Source organism: Magnolia sinica, chromosome 1 (genome assembly GCF_029962835.1).
Source record: "Magnolia sinica isolate HGM2019 chromosome 1, MsV1, whole genome shotgun sequence".
In the NCBI taxonomy this organism is placed as follows: Eukaryota; Viridiplantae; Streptophyta; class Magnoliopsida; order Magnoliales; family Magnoliaceae; genus Magnolia; species Magnolia sinica.
Genome location: NC_080573.1, coordinates 54083312 through 54105991, shown reverse-complemented (window position 1 = coordinate 54105991; position 22680 = coordinate 54083312).

Here is a 22680-nt window from a genome sequence, read left to right as displayed (position 1 = left end):
AGGCCTAATGTGATGAATATAAGGTCTATGTGATGAGGCCTATTGTGATGCATTTGAGGGGAGGGCGATGGAGTCCATTGTGATGTATGTTAGGCCCATGTGAGAGGCACACCGTGATGCGTATTAAGCTCTTGAGTGAGACCCATGGTGTTATATATTAGGTCCTTATATGAGGCCATGGGTCCACTATATGTTAGGCCCTATGTGGGCCATCCCTTGGGAGCAATGTTGGTTAAACATCCACATTGTCGAGGCCGATTGTTGATGCCGGGTATTGATACCAATTATGAGTATGTGATAGCACTGCCTCATGATACATGCCTATACGCATCATCTGCATGTTTGTTATGAAATGTAATTGACCATTACATATTCCATTGGACAGGTTGCTATGAGACTTCCTGATAGGGGGAGATTGTCTCACATGAGTACACGGTATGCGTAGGATTGATGCATGACTGAATTGTATGACTCATGCATCATGCATTATATGTTGTGAGTAGTGTATGCCCTAACAACATCAGGGCCGTGGCCTCCACAAGCATATCGTGGATGGATAAATGGGACACCAGAAATATTTGGTTCTAGCATACGGGTGCTATAAATGTCCCTGTGTGAAAATCCCTAAACCTCTGTGGCCAAGAGACGCCCTAACGTCGAGACCGAGTAGATATATATGAGCACAAGAGGGCCATATACCAGCAGGCCGCGTCTCCCACTAAGTCGTGGTCGGTTGGGAGGAGGTGTGACCTTACCCGTCTGAGTGAGGGGGCAATATCTAGGTTGAGTCTGACCAGCTTGAAGAATGGGTCCGCTATTGACAAGCCGGGCTCAATATTGGCAAGCGAATAGTGTGGTCTCTTTCACTTACCCAGTTGTGCGCTTGGATCGGGGCGACAAGCTGGCGTAGAGTGTAATAAACCCCGTTGATGATCCCAAAGAGGAACCGTACTGATATGTGGACTTATTAAGATGGAGTTGCATACTCATTCATTCATTCATTCACTATCCACTTGGGCTAGTGGTGCGTAACTATTTATTACGTGTACCTTCGCAATAGCTAGGATTTCGGTTGGGGCGCACGACTAACCTAAAATCAGGAGTTTACTACATTGCGTCTAACTATCCAAATTTAGGTATGTGATTGGTTTGGATATAAGACCCTTGTGGTGGACCCCGTAGCCTGTGATACTACGTACTAACATCCCAACTTCACACTCCAGCTTGGTCATTTCATTCGTATTGCATATTGCATTACATCTGCAGGCATATGGCATTTTGGGTTGCTATGTTTCTACACTTATATGACCTAGACAGACTTAGCAGGATTTACATATTGCATTGTATCCTCGATATCTGATATTTGGCTCTCTATGACTCCTCATTTGCATACCTGATTTGTATTGCGTACTTTGATATTATATGATTTATAAACTTGCAGTATTACTACTCTGATATCGTACGATTCACGATCTTGCTAGTAATTTTGATATTGTATGATTAAGGCATTGTATTGCATACTTGACACATATCTTGTACACACACTTACACCACCCTTTAAGCTTTCTATAAGCTTATGCATGATAGATGCGTACAGGTGGCATTAGGTTGCAACAACGTCAAGCTTGGAGCGTGCAACTGACTTCTAGAGCTTTGATTTTGACATATGTATTTCCCTTTCCGTACTGTATTCAACTATTTATATTAGTGGATATGTGATGATGATATTGCCTTTGTGATTTGGGTAAACTTGTGGTTATGCTTATTACAAGTTAAATGTACATTAGAAAATCCTCCTTGTAGGATCCCAGGATCAGAATATGGCATATGGACGCTGGGAGCCGAGAATGGGGTACTACGGATGCTGTCGGCACCGGATTCGGCAATCGGAAATTTTATGAGCCCGGTTTCCGGGTTTGGGGAGTGACAGAAGTTGGTATTAGAGCATAACTTGGGAATACCTAAGGATAACATCACATATCTGCTGATACCTACCCTACACTCTATGATTGTTGAGAACTTAGAATGGTTAGATCCCCGAGTTCAAATAACTTAGGGATTTTCTGATATAGCTCTCTACCGTTGAGATTACGAGGCCGAATAGTTTCTGATCCGAGATCCAAGGATTAGTATAGTTCACCATTTTGTTAAGGACGCGTCTTGGAAGCGCAAGGCTGAGATTAGAGAGTGTTATCTTCATCCTTTGGTAGATTGATTGTGCCTTGACTTATATACTTGATGTTGTTTCCTCTTCCCTTGTTTGTTCTATAAATTTTGAGGACAAAACTTTTATTAGGAGGGGAGAGCTGTAATGACCGTATCCTAACCCGTACTGTTCCATAGGCTTCTGCAGTGTTCTCAGTCAAATTCTGGCAACCCATGACCTGCAATCGGCAGTTGCGCACGACCATGAATCGCATCCCGTATTCTTGAGTCGGCTCGACCCATTACCTGTACTAGTGTGACCGTGCCATCGCCGCAGTTCCGATGCCGCGTCTCGCGCACCGAGGTGATACCCAGGCTAAGAAATGTGGGCCCGCGTTCAGTTCGAGAAAAACACCGCATGATGCAAATATCAACAGAATCTCTATGACACATCACATCAATCCATCAATCAAATGTCAAGTACAACACCCATCTCTAAGTACAACCACTCCTCCTCAAGTCAACTCTCTCTTGCAATCAAGTACACATCCATCACCCATCACCCATCTCTCACCCATCACACCCCATCGCTCACTCATCTCTCTTACACCTCTCTCTTCTTTCTCTCTCTCATTTCCTCCCAAGCAACCCACGTCTAAGCAAGTTCCATGAGAGAGCTTTGAGTGGCCCACTTCCTATCTCCCATCCCCACCCTCCAAAACCAATCTCAATAGTTGAAGTTCGTCCTTTGGAGCTCTAGGATCCTTTGGTGGAAGGAGGAGGAGAAGATCAAAGGTGGGTGTTCTTAATTAGGTAGATCCTTTCATTTTCTTGCATAGGGCAAGTGGGACCCACCAATCAATGGTGAGGATCCCATCTTGGTCCCTATGAGTGGCCATGGCCCACCTTGATCACATGCATGTATTATAATGCAAGAGGGGCCCATAGTAGCGGAGCCCCTCCCACAACCATCATCTCTCTCTCTCTCTATACATCTATTTCCTTCCCATCTTGTGACCCACCTTGATGAATGGGTTTAATCTCCACCATCCAACCCATCTAGTCGTCTATCCTAGACAAGCCCGGGAAGAAGGCAAAACACAAATTTCAGCATGATTCAAATCAAGTGGGCCACGTACACATGGACCCACCTTGATGTATCACCCACGTCGTTCGTCTAGGCCTCTCAGGTCATGGGCCTGGTAATGAGGTGGATACAAATTCCAGGTGGAGCCCACAGTGCTGTACATTACACGTGGGGCCACTGTGACGTGAATGTTTTGTGCAAGCCCTCCTGTCCACTGGAGGTGGACTCCACCATGATGTATGTATTAAATCCATGCTGTCCATTCAATTTTCCAGCTCATTTTAGGCCTTAAGTCGAAAGATGAAGCCAATACAACTCTCTGGTAGGCCACACCAGCAATAAGACTATTTTAATAGTGGTAAATTGTTATGGATTGCTATGAGTTTTGGTACGTTAAAATATATTCAATATTGGACTCATTAGACTTGTCTTGAGCCTGGGAATGCAGCCGATGGACTAGATCACCCTGATGTGGGCCCCACCTATGAAAAACCTCATATAAATATAGAGAGAGAGGGGTTGACAGCAGAGAACGCTACAACAAACAACGTCCTGCTGTTGTAAAACTGGCAAGGACGGTGGGCCCCACCACAGGCTCCACCATGTTGCGTGTTGAACATCAACACCACCGATTTGATGGGCCCCCTTTAATTATTTAGACACCCCAAAAATCAACTGTGCACGGAACTCACGTGGTCCACACTAAGAAACAGCAAGGATTGAACGTCTACCATTGAAACCCTTTTTGGTCCCAAAAGTTTTAGATAGTTATGAAATTTGTTTTTTCTTCTTTGTTTAGGTCTTTGTGACCCTATGAACAGATTGAATGGAAAAAACACGTGACGGTGGGCCCCACGTGGGACCCACCTCTGTTGTTGGATTGGCTGGTGTACTTTATAGCAGCTACTTAGCTGTTGTAAAGACGTCAATAAGTATATGGGTCTAATCATGAGATATATGTTATACCCAGACTGTTCGTCCCTTTGTTGGATGGTGGGGCCTACCCTGCACATGTGGTACATGTGGGGTGGGGCCTACCTTGAGTGCATGCATTGTATAATCCTGTCGTTCGTCCATTTCTAGGACGTGAGACTAGCCATGATGCACATGTTGTATATCCTCACTGTCTAGCTTACTGGATGGTAGGACTCCATGATGTATGCGCTGTAAATCCACACTGTTTGGTCATGGATGTAGGGCCCACCTGCTATGTGAACGCAGGGCCCACCATGTTATACGTGTTTCATCTATGCCGCCCATTGATGCAGCCCACCTTGATGCAAGTGTTTTATACCCAATCCGTTCGTCCAATAAGGGGATGTGGACCCCACCTTGATTCATGTGTTTTAGCCATGCCAACCAGTCTGTTAGACTTGTGGCCCACTTGATAGATGTGTTGTACATCAATGTTATTCATCGGTGGGCTCATTTGGAAGGTGCAGGGCCCACCTACTATAAGGCCCTTGTATGAGGCCCAATGAGATAAACTATGAGGCCCACCTTGATGTATTTGTGTGGCCCATCCATCAGGCCCACTTTGATAAACTTGTGGCCCATCTATAAGGCTCACCTTGATATATTTGTAGCCCATCTATGAGGCTCATTAGTGTGACCCATTGATGCAGCCCACTTGATATGTATGAGGCCCATGTGTAGGGCCCACATGTGATGTATATTAGGCCCATGTCTAGGGCCCACCTATTGTGTATTTAAAGCCCATGGGTTGTGGCCCATTGTGATGTATTCGAGGCCCATGGGCGAGGCCCATTGTGATGTATTCAAGGTCCATGGGTGAGGCCCATTGAGATATATTCGAGGCCCATGGGCGTAGCCCATTGTGATTCATTTGAGGCCCTTGTATGAAGCCCAATGTAATATATGAGAGGCTCATAATGGGGCCCAACGTGATGTATGTGTGGCCATTATGTTGTGTATGAATCCCTTATGTGGGCCACTCCTTTGGAGTAATGATGGTTAAATGGCCACATTGATGGGCATTGATGGTTTAATGTTCATACTGTGACCTTCCCTTAGGCCTTATTTGATCGATTATCAAGGCTGATTCCGATTTGTCAAGGCTGATTATATGGACCAATTCTGATTGTCGAGGCTGAGTATCAAGGCCGATTCTGATTTGTCGAGGCCAATTGTATAGGCGATTCTGATTGTTGAGGCTGAGTATCAAGGCTGATTTCAATTTCTTGAGGCCAATTATATAGGCCAATTCCAATTGTCAAGGCCGAGTATTGAGGCCGATTCCAACTGTCAAGGCCGATTATACAGGCCGATTCCGATTGGCGAGGTCGAGTATTGAGACTGATTCCATGTGTCGACTCCGACTATTGATGTCGATTTCGATTGTCGAGGTTAATTTTGATTGATGAGGCTGATTGTTGAGACCTATATGATGTATATGCGACCCGTAGTTGAGGCCCATTGTGATGTATATTCGGCCTGTGTGATGTATATGTGGCCCGTGTTTGAGGCCCAATGTGATGTATATGCGGCCCGTATTTAAGGCTCATTGTGATGTGCATTCAGCCCATGTTTAAGGCCTAATGTGATGAACATGAGGTCTATGTGATGAGGCCCATTGTGATGCATTTGAGGGGCGGGTGACGGAGTCCATTGTGATGTATGTTAGGCCCATGTGAGAGGCACACCGTGATGCGTATTAAGCTCTTGAGTGAGGCCCATAGTGTTGTATATTAGGTCCTTGTGTGAGGCCATGGATCCACTATATGTTAGGCCCTATGTGGGCCATCCCTTGTGGGCAATGTTAGTTAAACATCCACATTGTTGAGGCCGATTGTTGATGCCAGGTATTGATACCAATTATGAGTATGTGACAACATAGCTTTATGATACATGCCCATACGCATCATCTGCATGTTTGTTATGAGATGTGATTGACCATTGCGTGTCATTGGACAGGTTGCTATGAGACTCCCTGATAAGCGGAGATTATCTCACATGAGCGCACGATATACGTAGGATTGATGCATGATTGAATTGTATGACTCATGCATCTTGCATTGTATGTTGTGAGTAGTGTATGCCCTAGCAACATCAGGACTGTGGCCTCCATAGGCATATCGTGGATGGCCAAATGGGACACTAGAAATATTTAGTTCTAGCATACGAGCGCCATAGATGTCCCTGGGTGAAAATTTCTAAACCTCTACGGCCAGGAGATGCCCCAATGTCGAGACTGAGTGGATATATATGAGCCCATGAGGGCCGTATACCAGTAGGCCACGTCTCCCACTGTGTTGTGGTCAGTTGAAAGGGGGTGTGACCTTACCCGCCTGAGTGAGGGGGCAATATTTAGGTTGAGTCTGACCAGCTTGAGGAATGGGTCCACTATCGACGAGTCGGGCCCGATTTTGGCAGACGGATAGTGAGGTCTCTTCCACTTACCCAGTTGTGCACTCGGATAGGGGCGACAAGCTGGCGTAGAGTGTAATAGACCCCGGTGATGATCTCAGAGAGGAATCATATTGATATGTGGACTTATTGAGTAGGAGTTGCATACTCATTCATTCATTCATTCACTATCCACTCGAGCTGGTGGTGCACAACTATTTGTCAAGTGTACCTTCGTAATGGCCATGATTTCAGTTGGGGCGCGCGACTAACCTGAAATCAGGAGTTTACCACATTATGTCTGACTATCCAAATTTAGGTATAGGACTGGTTTGGATAGAAGTCCCTTGTGGTGGACCCCATAGCCTGCGATACTATGTACTATCATCCCGACTTCACACTCCAACTTGGTCATTTCATTCTCATCACATATTGCATTACATTCGCAGGTATATGGCATTTTGGGTTACTATGTTTCTGCACTTATATGGCTTAGACAGACTTAGCAGGATTTACATATTGCATTATATCCTCGATATTTGATATTTGGCTCACTATGACTCCTCATTTGCATAGCTAATCTGTATTCCGTACTCTGATATTGTATGATTTATAGACTTGCAGTATTGACTCTGATATCCATGATGCATGATCTTGCTAGTAATTCCGATATTATATGATTAAGGCATTGTATTGCATACTTGACACTTATCTTGTACACACACTTACACCACCCTCTAAGCCTTCTATAAGCTTATGCACAATAGATGCGTGTAGGTGGCATTAGGTTACAACAACGCCAAGCTTGGAGCGTGCAGCTGACTTCTGGAGCTTTGATTTTGACATATGTATTTCCCTTTCAGCACTGTATTCAACTGTTTATATTAGTGGATATGTGATGATGATGTTACCTTTGTTATTTGGGTAAACTTGTGGTTATGCCTATTACGAGTTAAATGTACATTAGAAAATCCTCCTTGTAGGATCCCAGGATCGGAATCCAGCATATGGACGTTGGGAGCCGAGAATGGGGTACTACGGAGGCTGTCAGCACCAGATTCGGTGATCGAAAATTTTGTGGGCCCAGTTTCTGAGTTTGGGGCATGACATAAGTGTGTGGTATTATCCTAAATCCTACACGTGTTGCACCCTATGTTGTATATAGGGAATGCCTTTGAAACCCACTTGGAATATGACATGTCTCGCACTTGGCGGATCATTTGACGGGGCACCTCCCCTAAGAGATAGCCATATGGACCCCAGCTTGGGCCCGGATAGTGACACAATGCCAGATTCATAGTCGGCCACTGGCCCCACCAGTGGGCCAACACCTAGTGCACCATCGGTTCCAGAACAGAACCGTGCATATACGTCGATGCCACATATGCCTCATGTGGCTCCTCCTCCTAATAAGTTGCAACAGATGATGCTCCTGATGCAGCAGCAGCAGCAAGTTGGGGCCACTAATGCGGGGGCCATTGCCCAAAACATGAATATGGTCCCGCCTGCACCACTTATGCACCCTGATGGAAATATGAACGCCAGTGGTCTTTTAGAACGCTTTCAACATTTCCATCCTCCCGCTTTTGCAGGTACTTACAAACCCGAGGAAGTCGAATACTCGCTAGATCGCATCTCTAAGATGTTGAAGCCACTGCACTGTACTAAGGCAGAGCAAGTAGAGCTGGTTACATACATGTTCGAGAATGAGGCTAGTCTATGGTGGGACAGCATCCTACGGGTAGTTCCTTCAGGAGACGTGTGGACATGGAGCGCATTTGAGACTCGCTTCCATGGAAAGTACTTCCCCCTCACTTACCGTAATGAAAAGGAGGGTGAGTTTCTTCACCTCCAACAGGGAGGAATGACCGTGTTAGAATATGAGAATAGGTTTTCGGAGCTAGCCAGATACGCTCCTTTGATCCTAGCAGATGAGTCGATGAAGATGCGGCGATTTTCAGTGGGTCTGTGGCCTGAAATCCGCACGAAGATGTATTGCGCTAGCATTCCCAATTATGCTGAGCTAGTGAACATGTCCCTGTGAGCTGAGCAGGATGGAGACAGACTGTCTCAAACACGCATGCCTATGGACCTAAGGCCTCGACCTGATTTGCCGAAACGACCGTTCCTCGGTAATAGGCCACGTGCAGATTCGTCTCCCAGGCTTATGGCTCCACCGACCCAACCGAGGTGATCAAATTTGTGGTGCACCTACTGTAAGAGGATGGGCCTTACAGACACCTATTGTTTTACCAAGATGAGGGATAACAGCTTTACGCCACCTCAGAAGGTCAACCGTCAGCTACCGTAAGTTATATCAGCTCCACCTCTACGATCAGCACCGCCAGCATAGCCTTTTTACAGACCGAATGTACCTCGTGATAGGCCACCTCAACGACCTATAGCAGCGCAACCGAATCGTCCTCAACAAGTTCATGTGCACTCACTTGTAGTTGAAGCATCTGAGACAACAACCGCAGCACCATTGGCTTTCGAAGTCACAACACATATCTAAGGTATACCAGTCTTTCTGTTGGCAGACACTAGGTCCACTATTTCGATGATATCATGCTCTACGGTCAAACGCATAGGGTTGAATACGACCCCCATGGTTGGGGTGAAAGTTATTGCCGCAGCAGGAACGTTCACAGACGCCACTAAACTATGTAAGGGTTGCTTGATAGACTTAGGGAGCAGAACAATGCGCATTGACCTGATTGTTAACCTGCTGTATCATTACGACATCATCCTCGGTATGGATTGGCTCACCGAGATGAAAGCAGAGATTGACTGCAATACCATATTGGTGACAACCCATGTACCTAAGGGCATGGCCTTTACTTTTTCAGTTCAGGTCAGTTGTCCCTACCGCATAAGTTGTTACGCTTCTTTATTAGAAAACATTGATGGTCTGACACTTGGGGACACGCTTGTAGTCCAAGATTTCATGGACGTGTTCAGGATAATACCTAGACTACCTCCTCAGTGCGAGATCGACTTTACTATCGACCTTGTGCCTAGTGTGATACCCATTTCTCTACCAACATATTGCATGCCTCCTTGTGAATTGGCAAAATTGAGGAGCCAGATCGATGATCTGTTGGATTCTGGTTTCATACGACCGAGTGTATCTCCTTGGGGAGCACTTGTGTTGTTTATAACAAAGAAAGACGGATCACTGTGATTTTGTATTGATTATCGCAGGTTGAACCAAGTGACAGTGAAGAACAAGTATCCTTTGCCCAGGATAAATGATCTGTTCGACCAGTTGAAAGGGGCACAATATTTCTCAAAGATCAACTTACAGTCCGGGTATCATCAGTTGCGTATCAAGGATGAAGACATGTAGAATCGACATTCAGAACCAGTTTTGGGTACTATGAATTCCTTATGATGTCGTTTGGACTTACAAACGCACCGGCCGTGTTCATGGATCTCATGAACTGGGTGTTTCGACCGTATCTGTACCGGTTCATCATCGTATTTATAGATGATATTTTGATATACTCCAAGAGTCGAAAGGATCATGAAGAGCACCTGCGAGCAGTCTTCGATACTCTCAGAAAGAATCAGTTGTTTACGCAGCACCGAAAATGAGACTTCTGGAAGGAAGAGGTAAAGTTTCTGGGACACGTAGTGTCCAAGGAAGGTATTGTCGTGGACCTTGCTAAGGTGACCACAGTTCAAGACTAGGAGCAGCCCGGTTCGGTTACAGAAGTGAGGAGTTTCCCTGGCTTTACAGGCTACTATCGTCGATTTATTAAAGACTTTTCCAAGATAGACAGACCATTGTTTCGGCTCACACGAAAAGATCTTAAGTTTGCCTGGAATGAGAGGGTAGAAGCAGCCTTTCAAGAATTGAAGGACAAGTTGATGTCCGCACCCATGCTAGTATTGCTAGAGTAAGGGATCAGATATACCATACACATCAACATGTCTCGTGTTGGTTTAAGTTGTGTTCTTATGCAAAAGGATAGAGTGATTGCCTATGTATCACGACAGTTGAGGAAGCACGAAGAAAACTACCCCACGCACGACCTGGAATTAGCAGCAGTTATCTCTGCATTAAAGCTCCGGAGACATTACCTCTATGGAAGGAGTTCAAGCTTTTTTGTGACCACAAGAGCCTCAAGTACATATTCACACAGAGAGACTTGAATATGAGGCAACGACGTTGGATGGAAACCTTGAAAGACTTCAAGTTTTAGGTCTCCTACCATCCTAGTAAGGCTAACCTTATGGCAGACGTGTTAAGCCACAAGAAGACAATAAAATTTGCGGCTCCGCTCATGATAGAAGAATGGAATATGGTAGAGTTTGTGCGAGACTTCGAACAGAAGCTTATAGTAGAGGAGCCGTTTGAGAGCGTCACACACATCCATGCACAACCACTTATTGATGACCAAATCATTGTGACTCAGAAGGAAGATGAACTGTCGGCGAAGATGAGAAAATGAGCAAGTGGCAGTGAAGACTCCGAATGGAGGGTTGGTTTAGATGGAGGTTTGAGATATCATGGCCGTTTGTGCGTCCTGAATCTCCATGACTTGAGGAAGGAAGTTTTAGAAGCCGCTCACAATTCGAGGATTGCAATACATCCTGGCAGTACGAAAATGTACCGAGACATGAAGCGTTCGTACTAGTGGGACAACATGAAGGTACACATAACATATTATGTATCCCGTTGTCTCACGTGCCAGCAGGTCAAGGTCAAACATCGTCGACCTCCAGGATTACTTCAGCCCATGCCCATAGCTGAATGGAAATCAGATTTCATATCTATGGATTTCATTTCCGGTTTACCAAAGATGAGGAAGGGGCATGACTCCATTTAGGTGATTAAAGACCGATTGATGAAATCGGCCCATTTCCTCTCGAATAGAGTTTCAAACTTATTAGACGATTTAGCCAAGCTGTACATCAAGGAGATCATACAGCTACATGGAGTGCCTATGGAGATTTTATCGGATCGAGACACGCGATTCACGTGTATCTTTTAGACTCGAATCCAAGAAGCAATGGGAGTGCAACTGAAGTAAGGTACCACATTCCACCCACAGACTGATGGACAGACGGAACGGGTAAATCAAATACTTGAAGATATGTTGCGAGTGTGTGTGCTCAATTTCAAGGATGGTTGGGATGATTGCCTTCCCTATGCTGAGTTCGCTTATAATAACAACATTGGCATGGCTCCCTATGAGGCCTTATATGGGCGTCCATGTCGAGCACCACATTGTTGGGCTGAAGTTGGCGAGAAGAGCTTGGTTGGCCCACATTTACCACAGGCAACCTCAGAGAAGATCAACATTATCAGGTGTCGACTTCTTACAGCACAGAGCAGGCACAAGAGTTATGCCGATACCTGATGATGACATCTAGAATTTGAGGTTGGGGACCACGTATTTCTTAAAGTTTCTCGCATGAAGGGAGTCCTTCATTTTTGCAAGAAAGGAAAAATCACGCCAAAATTCATTGGCCCATTCCAGATTCTAAATCGAGTGGGTGTGGTAGCATACCGCCTTGCTTTGCCCACACCACATGCAGGCGTGCACAATGTATTTCACATATCGATGCTGAAGAAATACGTTTCTGATCCTACTCACATTATTAAGTGGGAGAAGGTACACCTGAGTGAAGATGCTACATTTGTTCTGTGACCAGCAGTATTATAGATAGGAAGGAACAAGTGTTATGCAGTAAAGTTATCCTGTTTGTAAAGGTACTGTGGACGCACTACACTGAGGAAGAGGCTACTTCAAAAATAGAAGCCGAAGTCCGTAAGAACTACCCTCAGATCCTCGAGCTGTACGAAATGGTACTAATTTCAGGGATGGAATTTTTCTTTAAGTGGGATAGATTGTAACGTCTCGAAAAAATCTGTACAAAGACCCGAGTATCACCTCAGGCAGAAATCGCTAAGGATCGAATTCTGTAGAAATTAGATGAAAATTAATTAAGTACTAGACTAAATAATCGGTGGAATTAGCTTGAGCCACTATCTATATGAATAGCAAGACCCAAAACCATTAGAATCGCTAACTCAACATTATTTAAAAACTTCGAAGAAATCCCAAAACCCAGTTGCTCTCGGGAATGCATTGAAACTCCGCATCAAACCTAGACCGCGCGTCGAAAGTTTGATTACTATGTAACTATAAGGTTATGACCATCTTATTGGGCTTGACAACCATTGCGAGAATCAAGCCCAAATAGTATCCAGAAACGCACAACTTGAGCCCTGAGCGAAGTGTGTGAGAAACGCGAATATCTTTAGAAAATGAACCAAAACTTAAGTAAATTGGGTTGTTCGCTTGCTGGCGAAATTGAAGGTTTCAAATCGTCAATTTCTAACCAAACTATACCCGTGGATCAGGAAAATTTTCCTGCACATATCGGTATACTTGTGGCCCGGATCGAGTGACCATGACCGTTGAACTAATATAGGTCCTCCACGGTCGATCCGCTAATCCAATTGGACGAAAATCCATCCTGGCCTAGATCCATGGTCATGGAACTTACCCTACACTATAGGTGAGCAATGGACCTCCCGATGAACTCCATTCATCAGAAACAGTCACCCTTTGGCTATAACCCAAGTATACCATGGCCTTAGGGCCATTAACATCAGTTTTGAGCTTATATAAGGCCCTTAAACCACCCCACCCCTCTCACATACGAATTTTCTTTAACCCTAGGAGAAAGAAGAGAGAAAAGAGGAGAAAAGAGTGAGGAGAAGAGTGAGATTTTGAGAGATCATGGCGGTGTTCTTCTCCCACGACTACACGCACTAGATTACCTCTCTGCTACGCTACATAACTTGCTTCGACTGCGATTTGGGTAAGGAATCCTAACCTTAATCTCGATTTAGGAATCCAAATAGAGGAATCTATGAATAGCTAACCTATTTCATTGCTTAGGTGTCCAACGTTCAGTTTACAGGAATATAGTGTTCGAATTGAGTCCGAAACGAGCAATCCGACGAAAGGTGCGGACTATAAACATTTAGGTTATGGTTTTCAAGGCTTTCAATGTCAGATAATGATTTATGTTTGACCCAATTGCTACCATATGATCTTAGTTACGATGTATTCGATAAATTATACATGTGTGTGAACTATGTGAATATATAATGCATTCCATGTGTTTGTTGAAATGTTCAAATGATATTGCAATTATGAATTGTACTTGCCATGACTTTTAATCTAGAATATATGTTTGTTGTATGTATGACAACTCCTTTGTGAAAGGATTTGTCATAATATATGATATAACTAATTTAGTTCATGTGTGTAGAAATGTGTAGTATAAGTGTTTGATAAAATGTCTGAATGAGAAATTGCTTGATAAATTGTATTCAATAAGGGTGTTGAGATAGGATTCTCAACTACCTTATCAGTATTCATAGTTTCCTTCATATAATCTAAATTGCTACTGCATGAGTTATGGATAAAATGCATATGTATAACCACATGTTCATTGTGTTTGATAAAATGCTCAAATGGGATTTATATTTGAATTGTTTGTTAAATGTCGTTATGTTTATCACATGTGACTACCTATTACATTTGAGCATGATTGGGACTACTACGTAGTCCAAGCAATCGGTAACGGTTCCTGATTGAATGGCCGAACTAGTCTCAACATATTGGATACGTTCAATGAATCCGAGCTATACGACTCTTGTCGACAATGGTTAGGCCACGAGGAGTGCCTATACGCTCCAGGTCTATTAATTCAGCGTGCGCTCGTACCAATCGAACTTGTAAAATAACCTGATTGGCCTATTGTGTGTTTACCATGTATGGACGCTCCTGCTTGAATCTAAGGTACCGCTTACCAATGTAAAGACTATTTTAACCATGGTACCACAATCTGCTAAGACTCATGAGCTAGGCATAGTGGTGTATGGGATACCGTGATCGAGATGTCGGCCTACGCTAGGGTCACGAGCCTCCCCGTAGTAAACAGTAAGCAACCCAAACTCATGAGCCGAATATGGTGGTGTATGGGATACTATATTCAAGCTGTCGGCCTATGTTCAGGTGATGAGCCTCCCGTAGTGACCTCGATTATAATCAATTGAACTTGCCTATCCACTGCTTCCATTAAGGGTGATGCCCTACAACTTGCCTATCGTATGTGATTAACTAAGATTGACGACCCTAGATGGATCTCCGTTTGGGTTAATGATATAAAGAGAGGTACATTAGCTTCCCGAATCTGCTGTATGAATAAGCTTAATCAATTACTTGGCTAACATGACCATGCACCGCATTGTATGTGCTTTGGCAAGGAAGTGTACGTTTAGGGAGTTTACCATGCGCGATCGTTAGATGAAGTCGCTAAGGGAGTGCAGAAGAGGGTATGATCATTATAACATACCATCCCTGCATTAACAGTACATTGGACATGATTGTTGTACTACTTTATCATTACTACTTAACTGAATTGATAACATGTTAACCTTTGCCTTATCGTACCACTGAGTTGATCACTCACTCCTACTCTAGGACGGTGCTTTAAAATACCAACCAGATTCTATTTTAGTTGCAGATGACGATGAGGCTTACGTGACAGAGCCAGATTTCATAGACGAGGAGGAGAGTTCTCCTACGTGCAGCTCTCAGGAGGGTTTATGTAGACCTAGAGTTGCGTCGTCGGGATTACAAGGTTATGAATTAGTTGGACATTTACACCTTAATATTTTGTAAATTTTGGAACCATACATGTATATATTCAGCCTAGTAACATACTCATACTCTGGGGATTGAGAAATACTTATATACTTTATATATCTATCTTAGACTTTCACTTGCTTGATTTAATTATCTCTGGAGTATGATATGTTAATTTAGTATAATCCCACTCATGTTTAATGCACTAATATGGACAACATTTAAACATCATTATCTATGTTGCATAAGTGATGTGTTGGATCTCAAGAGTTGAACTTTGCACGACCCTCGAAATTCGGGGTGTAACAAAAATCCTAACATAACAACCCTAATTGGGTAACTTCTCTCCAACTATCTCTTATCTTTTTAGATTTCTTATTTGTTATAGGTTTTAGCTTTCTTTTTCTTATATTCTAGTTGTTTAGCTATTTGAGGATTGCGGGTGTTTCATACCCGAGTGGGTTCGTTACAACACTCTTCATCTCTTGAGTGAAGGAGGATTAATTGAAGGGTTGTCTATCCATCACTGGATTAGACACCACTTAAGATTCTCTGAGTAAGTAGAAGTTATGGTTGCACATCAACCTCAACACCTAGTTAAGGAGGCCTAGGATAAGAATGAGGTGCATTATGCACCCACGCCTCATACTCTACGAGATTATTTTCAACTGACGGGGTTGAGTACACCTTCCTGCATGATATTCTTATTTAATGCAGGAGTTTACCTAAAAGATTTAAGTAAAACAACCCTATTTCATAACATCTTGGAATTAAATCAAAATATCAAACTTAGTAAGAGCAAACTAGTGACAAGACAAGTATATAAATAATAAAAAACATTCACCATAATACACAAAGGAATTATAGTGGCTTGGTGCTTAAAACACCTACTCCACTCCCAAAACTACTACTATTGCAATTTTGGCTTTCATTATTTTAAGGTTTTCCCAGGGTCACCTTAACAACTTGATAAAGTTCTTCTGATTTTCACGGGCTATCACAACAAAACCCACATGGATGAAGCCGTGTATGAGTTCAACTCAAAAGAAAATAGGGATCTATTGATTGTTCAATAAAACAAAAACCCTAGGTGCTGCAAATTCTATTCTTTAAATCTCAAGTAGAGTTTATATCACTCTATTAAAAACAATTAAAGCAACTTGAGAAAGAGAATAAAATAAGCTTAAATAAAAGATTAGAATTACTGTTCAAAAGCTTAAAAGGAGCCTGACTTTCTCTCTTGAATAAAAAGATTTTCTTGCTAATTTTTGTTATATGAATGAATGAGAGAAGGCCTCTATTTATAGTCAAAGGAATTGGAAATTCGACTGGCCAGATTTTAAGTTTAACTGACCAAATTCCAACGATTGTGTTCCAACAGATCTTCGAATTTCGTGGGATATGATCTTTCAAAAATTCGGCTAGCCGAACCTCCAGTTCGGCTAGCAGACCATAGGGTTCGGCTAGCCCAATTTGCTCAAAAATCCAAAATCTTGCTTTGCTGGAAACTTGATCGAACATGTTCAGGTTGGTCGAACATTGCCACGAAAAATCTTGTTCAATCTATAAATTGTCCGAATCATGTATGGTTAGTCGAAGGAAATTATGCTGGCCAAACCAGATGTCGGGCTGACATAACTTAAGTATACTTTAACTTAAAAGATGATCATTCAGATCCTATGAAAAATACACCTAACCTAAGGTCAAGCTAAGGTTATATGTTCACAACCCTAAGGGTAGGGTCGCGATATAGTAATAATCTCAGTAAGACCGAGGTCAAATCCACAGGGACTGAAACTTGTACGTTTCTGAAATTAACTAGAACTAGAACTAGAAAAAGATCTAAATTTAAATATGGAAAAAAGAGAGTAACTGTGAAGGATTTATCCAATATTAAAAAATGAACTAGAGCGCCAAGGATCCACTTACAGTGATCAGGGAGCCCTCTTACTTGATTTAAGTACCACGATTGGAATTGGAGTCATATCCTATCCAATTAGTAGATATAACAATTAAGATCAAATCTGAACTTTCCTTGACCTAATTCTCAATGGAGGAGAATTATGATAATTAGAAGGGATTCCATGACCAAACCACGCCCATGGGATGATGACCAACAACATCATGTACCAATCCCACAATCTCAAAATCTGGAAAAGAAGATACTTAAAGCTATTGTAGATCTACTGTAATTTAAGTCACAATAAACATTTGAAAACTGAAAGTATTCCTTAAATATCAAATTAGAATCAAAGAAGGTTCATCATAAACATGAATTAAAGCAAGAGAAATATCCCATCACGCTACAAGCTTCACCTCTTAGCCCTATCTAAGAGGTTTAGCCAACCATAGACATGATTGGACCAAAGTCCCTTAAGAAAAACATGAAAACAACTAAGGAATAAGAAGAAAAGCTCTTCGTGATGGCTTCTCCATCCTTTTGCTCCACTCCTAAAACCCTAGAAGATGCTATGGAGCATCTTAGGGATTCCTATTTATAGTTGTGGAACTCTAACTTTCACACCTAGTTGGAAAACTCAAGAAACTGCCTCAAATTTATGCATTTGCTAAAATAGACTTTACTCTGCACAGTTTTCCAAACTGGACTTCAATCTGTGTCACGCCCCAAATCTGAGGACGGACAGCTTCCGTAATGGCCCCAATCCGGCACTCGACTTCCACACACCAAGTCCTGAGTTTGGCGCACCACAAGGGAGACTTTTTAGTAATTTCTTTTTTAAATATATATAATAACAATACCTGAGCATGAAGATCCATGATCAAAATACAAAGCAACACTCTCCATTTTAAATCCTGATGTTGCAAGTATAATGCTTTCCAAAAGGTACACAACGTCAACATTGACAAATTGAAAAATAGATACAATGCATTAAGAAAGCTAAGTCTTCCAAGTTGCTCTTGACCTGAAAAAATGGAAAATAAGAAGCTTAAGAAAAAATCCTAGTGAGTACACATGTGTATATAGTGTGTCCTACATGTAAGCAAGATAAATAGGCCATAAGGAAATCATATATGGTGGAAGGTGTGTAGCACGTAAGGTATGATGCCAATGCCAATGGACTGCATATGCATTATAGTAATACTCCGAGTCAATGCTACCAGCATCACCAAGTCATATTTTCATTTCTCTTATACCATAGCCATAACTGTATTACACGCATCCGTAATCACATCATCATCATCATATTATCATGTCATATCATAACTATATATCTTAAAAAACACCGTGGTTAACACCCATGCACTAGACACCAGCAATCGACCTCGCATACCCGCCCTGTGGTAGACTTCCACCCGGCATGCTAGTAGTGGACCTCATTCACGCTTCTCCTCACCAGCAAGTCAGACCGGTCCTTGTTTACACCTCAGCCCTTAAGCAGGTTGGACCCACCTCTTCTCAACCCGACCTCGTCAGTGGGAGTCAAATCCATGACCCATGTATCCACTCGGCTCGATGGTGAGGTATCCCTAGCTAGCGCCGGGGTTTAGGGACTTTCAACCCAAGGGGCACATCATACCCTACTATTTCCACACTTTTGGTGTCTCGTCCATTTTCAGGGATATCCTAAGTCATCATCGTAGATGCATATTTCATCGTTAAGATCCAACTCATCTTATACGGCATGACTGTGGTATTTCGATCATCATGTATGTCATGATTATGCTTGAATTCAAACAATTATGATAAGGCATACATTCAAGGGCATGTGGTATGCATATAATGCCATGAGTTTAAGGTCTGCTTAACCTTTTAGCCAAAAATGACATATAATCATCATGTGTCACTATCAACTATATCAATCCATGGTCATGTGACTAAACTGAAGTGGACATATCTTACACATGAACGAATGTATTGAAGTACACTTGCACATACTATCATTCCATGGTGCATGAATATGATTAATATCAACATAGTTAAGTAGATGAATTTAGTATGCTAGGAAGTGGAACAACATTAATTAAGATATTAAATCACACACTTTTATTAACCATAATCACTAACATTACTAATATCATCCATATCTATCATAATCATGAGCATCAATTGTATTCGGAATTACACCATATCCTTCGCAAGATAGATATTCCATTAGAAGCTTTGGCCTGACATGATTTTCTTCTATTGGGACCACATGGTTATACCCTAACTAGGCCTAATGGTTAATGAGTGATGGTGACGCAAAATACATGCACCAAGTGGTTATGAGATGAAAGGCATAGATATAACATATAATAAATGAGCTACAAGATGGATGGTGCTGGTGAAAATCACATAATGTAGTGGGCTTTACCTTCAAGTGGGTTGTTAGTAGGTTGGATTTGCAAATAATTATCATTGTAGTTCTACAATGGTTTGGAAGGAACAGGTAAACCTCATAAGATATAGTGATCCCTAAGTTGAATGACTTAGATATACAATATACACATAAGAGTTAGTCATGGTTGGATGACGTAGGTTTGTCTCATACAACATAGTGGGTTCTACTTCCAAGTGGTACTGCAAGCAGATGGGTCCACACATAAACATTACGGTGGGTCCCAACAAGTAGATAGTATAGGTAATACATTAAGGTATTACAAGGAAGAACATTTTAAATGCACAAAGCACGCGTCAACGGGCTCCATGATCGAACTGTTTGGTTGGTAAAACATTTGAACAATGCAGATAAAATACGTACATTGAGTAGGTTCATAAGTGTTCGGAAGTTATACGTTCAATTAACACTATTTCATATCGTCTGACTTATTTAGGAATTAAAATCTCGGTCATTTTTTAATCATGTTATAGAATTAGCTAGCTTAATGGATAAATGGTGTAATATGCAATACTTACATCAAGGTAGGGTCCATAATCAATCTGAGACACGTCATAAGTTTCACATACCCAAGAGATTACACCATCAACATAGTTCACAAGTCTGAGTAACCACACAATTCCCATATGCCCACATGGTCTTATGGTCTCTCTGTTATCAAAAGTCCTTATGGTTGAGAGGCCACACAAATGTCACTCTACTTGCCATAATAAAGGATTTACGGTCACATGGTTACTTATTTTTACTACACCATAACTCATACATCTATGGGCAACCACTTTATTAAGCTCCCACATGGTCAGGTTGTTGATGCCATAATTTCACTTAGTTGAGTGGACATACAATTAGCATCATGGTCTAGTGACCACATCTCAAAGCATCCAAGGCACAATCACAAGCATACCCACCATACCTGGTTACACTGCGTTACACTAACTCTTAAACTATGACCACCCAATACTTCATACGGAGAATGACTCAGATTCGTTGTCACGTGATCAAGAGGCCAAGAACTAGCTTTCATCACATCAGATATAGTTTAGTAGTCCCCGCATCTGCCTCACCTATGAGCATAATGTAAGGGTTGTATTTATGTCGCATGACACCGAATTGAAGGCCACTCCATTATCAAGTTGTATAATCCAACCCATATCATAATTCTCATGACTAAGAAAATCTGCACATACAACCCAATTGGTCATGGTTTAGGTGCTATGGCTATGCCCATAAGCACGTGGTCATGTCATTGGGTGGTCACCAATGCCACCTAATTTCATGTAGTTGATTGGCCTTGTGTGGATTTCGTAATCATATGGTTAGACGACCACATATACCCCACAATTGCATTTAATTAGGTAGTCATATATACATCACATACCTACATGATTAAGGGGCCAAATACATATATCGCACCCTTACTCTGGATTAAGTGGTTATTCACACATCTTACAAGCATAAGATTAAAAGCCAAAAATCACCATTTTTGTACAAGCGAGTGGGCCATATAAGATCGCAAGGTTGCATAGGTAAGTGGGACACACAAAATCACCAGTTAATTGGTTTAAGTGGGCTAGGGAATTTCAATTCAAACGAGATCTTCATGTTTTCAGTTTATCTAATAGGGATGACTTTTTATGGTTTGGATGGTATATAAACATAATTGTGGGGCACATAATAGTTGCCAACAAACTTCGATGGAAAATAAACTTTATAGTGGGTCCCACATGGTGGGCCCACTCAATTTTAGGTGACAAATAAACATTAAATTGACCTTAAGAGGTTAGCCACGTTAGAGGGTCACAATCTGTGCAACACAAATGGACGAGTTAGATCTCTCCTAAACATCAAGGTGGACCCTCGAAGGTTTCAACTATGGGCAATTTGGGCTCATCCAAGTGGGTGGGTCCCACTGATGTGGCAAGCCACATTTATAAGGTCTGCAAAAGCTGATAGATGGTGTGGATCTAACAAACGTATTATGGTGAAATTCTAGGAGTTTTTTTTTAATGGCGGACATTACAACAACACAGTTTCTTTTGCCGCTAAAATAGACAGATGGTTTGGATGTAGCCTATACATCATAGTAGGCCCATGGTCTAGTGGGCCCTACATGGGTATCAAAAGAAGCACCTACTTATCCCCCTTAAAACATTCATAATCATTTGTTGGGCCATCGAGGCGTGGTTCATAAATCCAGCCCATCCATTATGTGTGTCCCACTTGGTTAAGGGTTTAAACCAAGTTTCAGATGCATTAAAATTTCAAGTGGACCCCAGCAAGTGTTTTTATATGCTCGAGCTCCGAGTTGTACGAACAGTTCAAGGAGATCAAAGTTACATGGGTCCCAAGGTGATGTATTTATTATATCTACACTGATCATCTATTTTTAGAGATCATTTTAGAGCATTATCCAAAAAATGAATCATATCCAAAGATTATTTGGACCATACCACAAATAGTAGTGGAGATAATGATTTCACCATTAAACAATTCACAGGGCCCACCATAATGTTTATTTTCCATCCAATCTGTTCATAAGGTCACAAAGACCGAATTAAGTGGAAAAACAAAATTTCATATGGGTCCAAAACTTGTATGACCCAAAATGGGTTTTAATGGTAAACGTTCAATCCCCTGCTGCTCTTTGTAGTGTGGACCACCTAATAGTTAGATCTATCTTATTTTCCTTCTCAAGCCTTAAGAGGACTTGCCAAATGGATGGGTGGTTTGGATATAAGACATACCTCATGAACAGACCCACAAATCTTGTTGATTTATCTAGCTTCAAATATTTTTTTTCGATAGTGTGGGCCACCTTAGTTTCGTGTACGACTGATTTTTGGGGGTGACCCATTTTTAAAGGGGACCCATCAAATGCACAGTGTAGATGGTCGACATGCATCATGGTGGGGCCAGTGGTGGGACTCACCATCCCTCCAGCATCCAGCATTAGGACTCTGGTTGCTGCAGCGTCATTTGGATGTTGACAACAACAGCGTCGAATGCCGTATGTGGATATATGTTTTTAAAGTTTTTCATAGCTGGGGCCCACATCAGGACGATC